This window comes from Bos mutus, chromosome 3, assembly GCF_027580195.1.
Source record: "Bos mutus isolate GX-2022 chromosome 3, NWIPB_WYAK_1.1, whole genome shotgun sequence".
Lineage (NCBI taxonomy): Eukaryota > Metazoa > Chordata > Mammalia > Artiodactyla > Bovidae > Bos > Bos mutus.
Window position 1 is genome coordinate 52,455,655 of NC_091619.1, and position 6,000 is coordinate 52,461,654.

Here is a 6,000-nt window from a genome sequence, read left to right on the forward strand (position 1 = left end):
CCATGACTATCTTTTTTCTCACATTTCACTATGAACAGTTAGAAGGAACCAAGCCTCTCTCTCAATAATTTTCTTAGAAATCTCGTTAACTATCCAGTTTCATCTACCTTCTACCACATACTAGAATATGAACAAATTGAGGGAGTTAATTTTTGTCACTTTATAAAAAGGATTATCTTTCCTCCAGATTTGAATACCATGCTGACCATTTCTGTCTGAGTTTTCACCAGAATCACCTTTCTAGTAGTCTTCATGGCAATACTGGTTTTCACTTGTATTTGTTCAAAACTTTCTCGCCTCTATCCATGCAGTTCAGTTCAGTTCAGTTCAGTTGCTCAGTCGTGTCCAACTCTTTGCGACCCCATGAACTGCAGCACGCCAGGCCTCCCTGTCCATCACCAGCTCCTGGAGTTTACACAAACTCATGTCCATCAAGTCGGTGATGCCATCCAGCCATCTCATCCTCTGTTGTCCCCTTCTCCTCCTGCCCCCAATCCCTCCCAGCATCAGAGTCTTTTCCAATGAGTCAACTCTTCGCATGAGGTGGCCAAAGTATTGGAGTTTCCACTTTAGCATCAGTCCTTCCAAAGAACACCCAGGACTGATGTCCTTCAGACTGGACTGGCTGGATCTCCTTGCAGTCCAAGGGACTCTCAAGAGTCTTCTCCAACACCACAGTTCAAAAGCATCAATTTTTCAGCACTCAGCTTTCTACACAGTCCAACTTTCACATTCATACATGACCACTAGAAAAACCATAGCCTTGACTAGATGGACCTTTGTTGGCAAAGTAATGTCGCTGCTTTTGAATATGCTATCTAGGTTGGTCATACCTTTCCTTCCAAGGAGTAAGTGTCTTTTAATTTCATGGCTTCAATCAACATCTGCAGTGATTTTGGAGCCCCCCAAAATAAAGTCTGACACTGTTTCTACTGTTTCCCCATCTATTTCCCATGAAGTGATGGGACCAGATGCTATGATCTTAGTTTTCTGAATGTTGAGCTTTAAGCCAATGTTTTTACTCTCCTCTTTCACTTTCATCAAGAGGCTTTTTAGTTCCTTTTCACTTTCTGCCATAAGGGTGGTGTCATCTGCATATCTGAGGTTATTGATATTTCTCCCGGCAATCTTGATTCCAGCTTGTGCTTCTTCCAGCCCAGCGTTTCTCATGATGTACTCTGCATAGAAGTTAAATAAGCAGGGTGACAATATACAGCCTTGATGTACTCCTTTCCCAATTTGGAACCAGTCTGTTGTTCCATGTCCAGTTCTAACTATTGCTTCCTGACCTGCATATAGGTTTCTCAAGAGGCAGGTCAGGTGCTCTGGTATTTCCAGCTCTTTCAGAATTTTCCACAGTTTATTGTGGTCCACACAGTCAAAGGCTTTGGCATAGTCAATAAAGCAGAAATAGATGTTTTTCTGGAAGTCTCTTGCTTTTTTGATGATCCAGCGGATGTTGGCAATTTGATCTCTGGTTCCTCTGCCTTTTCTAAAACCAGCTTGAACATCTGGAAGTTGATGGTTCACATATTGCTGAAGCCTGGCTTGGAGAATTTTGAGCATTACTTTACTAGCGTGTGAGGTGAGTGCAATTGTGCAGTAGTTTGAGCATTCTTTGGCATTGCCTTTCTTTGGGATTGGAATGAAAACTGCCCTTTTCCAGTCCCGTGGCCACTGCTGAATTTTCCAAATGTGTGTGCAGCACTTTCACAGCATCATCTTTTAGGATTTGAAATAGCTCAACTGGAAATCCATCACTTCCACTAGCTTTGTTCATAGTGATGCTTCTAAGGCCCACTTGACTCCACATTCCACTCACCTAGCTCTAGGTGAGTGATCATACCACTGTGATTATCTTGATCATGAAGATCTTTTTTGTACAGTTCTTCTGTGTATTCTTGCCACCTCTTCTTAATGTCTTCTGTTTCTTTTAGGTCCATATCATTTCTGTCCTTTATTGAGCCCATCTTTGCATGAAACATTCCCTTGGTATCTCTAATTTTCATGAAGAGATCTCTAGTCTTTCCCATTCTGTTGTTTTCCTCTGTTTCTTTGCATTGATCTCTGAGGAAGGCTGTCTTATCTCTCCTTGCTATTCTTTGGAACTCTGCATTCAGATCTTTATATCTTTCCTTTTCTCCTTTGCTTTTCGCTTCTCTTCTTTTCACAGCTATTTGTAAGGCCTCCCCAGACAGCCATTTTGCTTTTTTGCATTTCTTTTCCATGGGGATGGTCTTGATCCCTGTCTCCTGTACAATGTCATGAACCTTCGTCCATAGTTCATCAGGCACTCTATCTATCAGATCTAGTTCCTTAAATCTATTTCTCAGTTCCACTAAATCAAATAAGGAATTTGATTTAGGTCATACCTGAATGGTCTAATGGTTTTCCCTACTTTCTTCAATTTAAGTCTGAATTTGTCAATAAGGAGTTCATGATCTGAGCCACAGTGAGCTCCCAGTCTTGTTTTTGCTGACTGTATAGAGCTTCTCCATCTTTGGCTGCAAGGAATATAATTAATCTGATTTTGATGTTGACCATCTGGTGATGTCCATGTATAGAGTCTTCTCTTGTGTTGTTGGAAGAGGGTGTTTGCTATGACTAGTGCATTCTCTTGGCAAAACTCTATTAGCCTTTGCCCTGCTTCATTCCGTATTCCAAGGCCAAATTTGCCTGTTACCCCAGGTGTTTCTTGACTTCCTACTTTTGCATTCCAGTACCCTCTAATGAAAAGGACATCTATTTTAAGTGTTAGTTCTAAAAGGTCTTGTAGGTTTTCATAGAAACATTCAACTTCAGCTTCTTCAGCATTACTGGTTGGGGCATAGACTTGGATTACCATGATATTGAATGGTTTGCCTTGGAAACGAACAGAGATCATTCTGTTGTTTTTGAGATTGCATCCAAGTACTGCATTTGGGACTCTTTTGTTGACCATGATGGCTACTTTGTTTCTTCTAAGGGATTCCTGCCCACAGTAGTAGATATAATAGTCATCTGAATTAAATTCACCCATTCCAGTCCATTTTAGTTTGCTGATTCCTAGAATGTCGATGTTTACTCTTGCCATCTCCTGTTTGACCACTTCCAATTTGCCTTGATTCATGGACCTAACATTCTGGGTTCCTATGCAATATTGCTCTTTACAGCATCGGACCTTGCTTCTATCACCAGTCATATCCACAACTGGGTATTGTTCTTGCTTTGGCTCCATCCCTTCATTCTTTCTGGAGTTATTTCTCCGCTGATCTTCAGTAGCATATTGCACACCTACCGACCTGGGGAGTTTCTCTTTCAGTATTCTATAATTTTGCCTTTTCATACTGTTCATGGGGTTGTCAAGGCAAGAATACTGAAGTGGTTTGCCATTCCCTTCTCCAGTGGACCACATTCTGTCAGACCTCTCCACCATGACCCACCCGTCTTGGGTGGCCACACACGGTATGGCTTAGTTTCATTGAGTTAGACAAGGCTGTGGTCCGTGTTTTTAGACTGATTAGTTTTCTGTGATTATGGTTTGTGTGTCTGCCCTCTGATGCCTCAGGACACCTACCATCTTACTTGGGTTTCTCTTACCTTGGACGTGGGGTATCTCTTCACGGTTGCTCCAGCAAAGCGCAGCCACTGCTCCTTATCTTGGAGTAGGGGTATCTCCTCACAGCTGCCCCTCCTGACCTTGAACGTGGAGTAGCTCCTCTCGGCCCTCCTTGCCTGTGCAGCTGCCTCGGCTGCCTCCCCTGACCTCGGGCGTGTGGTACCTCCTCCAGGCCGCCGCCCTGGACTCGAGTGTGTGGTAGCTTGTTTTGGAAGCTGCCCCTGACCTTCAACGTGGGGTAGCTCCTCTCGGCCGCTCCTGTGCCAACGTAGCCTGGCACTCTCGGTCGCAGCCCTTGACCTTGGGCGAGGGGTGGCTCCTCTCGGCCATGCTTCTGCAAGGTCTGTCTCAGCCTGCGTGCTTCTGCGCGGTCCGTCTCAGCCAGTGCTGAGAAACGAATTGGAGACTGCTAAAAATGATACCAGGGCATGCCAACACAGGGAGGGAAGTGTGAGGGGGGTTCAGAATGGGGAACACGTGTACACCCGTGGCGGATACATGTTGATGTATGGCAAAACCAATACAATATTGTAAAGTATTTAGCCTCCAATTAAAATAAATAAATTTATATTAAAAAAAATAAACCAATCTGGGGCTTCCTAAAATTACCATCCTGTTTGTAAGAGAATTAGAATGCTAAGTGCCAGATACTTGCTCTTGAAAAATGACAATGAGAGGGGCTGGAACTCTGAAATGTAATGTTCTTCCCTTGCTGCCTCCAAATTGCACACACTTCCAGTCATGGCTTTTCCCCAGCTTTAGTGAGATATAGTTGACATATAATATTGTGTAAGTTTAAATAATTAAGTTTTAAACAGTAATTAAGTTTTAAACTGTTCTAGCTTAACAAGGTTTTCAGCCCGAAGTAATAAATCTTGTATCATTCAAGGCCATTCTTTGTAAACATAATTCAGACTGAAACTGAAAGAAGAGTTCTTTTTATAATAGGCTTATTTCTAGGAAATCAGCAGCCTTTCTGTATGATGAAAACAATTCCTAATTTTGAACCTAAATAAATAGAATCTAAATCTGAAAACCATTCAGACAGTAATTAATCACTTTCCCCAAATACACCCTCTTATTTTCTTTAGGCACCACACCCTTCCTCTGAGGTACATTGTATTTCACTGACCAGAAAAATTCCATGGGTTGTGCAGCTGCTGCTTAGCTGGGAACTTCCCCAACCCCAGAGTGGTGTGATTTGAAGTGTGCAATTCAATTTAACGCATGTCTGTTGTCTTGTGTACATTTGCCCACAAGGTTTCCAAAACAAAGGTATCTGGCCAATATTTGAACTCTTAGAATTTTCCACATGCCTCATTCTTCTTATGAAAGTGACAGTGCTATTCACTGAGTTGCATCTGACTCTGCCACCCCAAAGACTATATAGCCCACCAGACTCCTTTGTCCATGGGATTCTCCAGGCAAGACTACTGGAGGGGGTGGCCATTCCCTTCTCCAGGGGGTCTTCTTGATCCAGGCGACAAACCTGGGTCTCCTGAACTGCAGGTGGATTCTTTACCAGTTGAGTCATCAGAGATAAAATTATCAAAAGATAAAACAAAGATTCATTATTTTAACATCCAACCCCCAGTTCTTGAGAGAGAGAGGGAAATGTGCATGCTTGTAAAAATTCATTGACTGCCTTCTGGAGCAGAGGGGGAGAAAACAATAATATAAGTGTCAACATTGTTCAAGTTACTGTGCCTGACACACAGCCAGGCCAAACAAACCAAACACTGGAGTTTAGAGCAGAGAAAATTTGTTGCAAGAGCCACGCAAAGAGTTTGGGTGTCTCCTGCTCAAAATGCCTGAACTCTGTGATGGTTTTCCTGGAAGAGTTTTTAAATGTGAAATTTGCTGGGTATGTGATTACTTCTGATATATTGATAGTGAGGTAAGAAGGTGATATTGTAACCTTCCGATTTCAACCAGTCTGGGGTCTGTGAGGTTGTGGTCAGCACATAGTCATCATCCTCCACGTGGGTGGAAGCCTTCAGTTCAGTCCAGTCACTCAGTCATGTCCGACACTGCGACCCCATAGACTGCAACACGCCAGGGCTCCCTGTCCATCACCAACTCCTGGAGTTTACTCAAACTCATGTCCATTGAGTCAGTGATGCCATCCAACCATCTCATCCTCTGTCGTCCCCTTCTCCTTCTGCCTTCAATCTTTCCCAGCATCAGAGTCTTTTCCAATGAGTCAGTTCTTCTCATCAGGTGGCCAAAGTATTGGAGTTTCAGTTTCAGCATCAGTATTCCCAATGAATATTCAGGACTGATTTCCTTTAGGATGGACTGGTTGGATCTCCTTGTAGTCCAAGGGACTCTCAAGAGTCTTTTCCAACACCACAGTTCAAAGCATCAATTCTTCAGCGCTTAGCTTTTTTAGAGTCCACCTC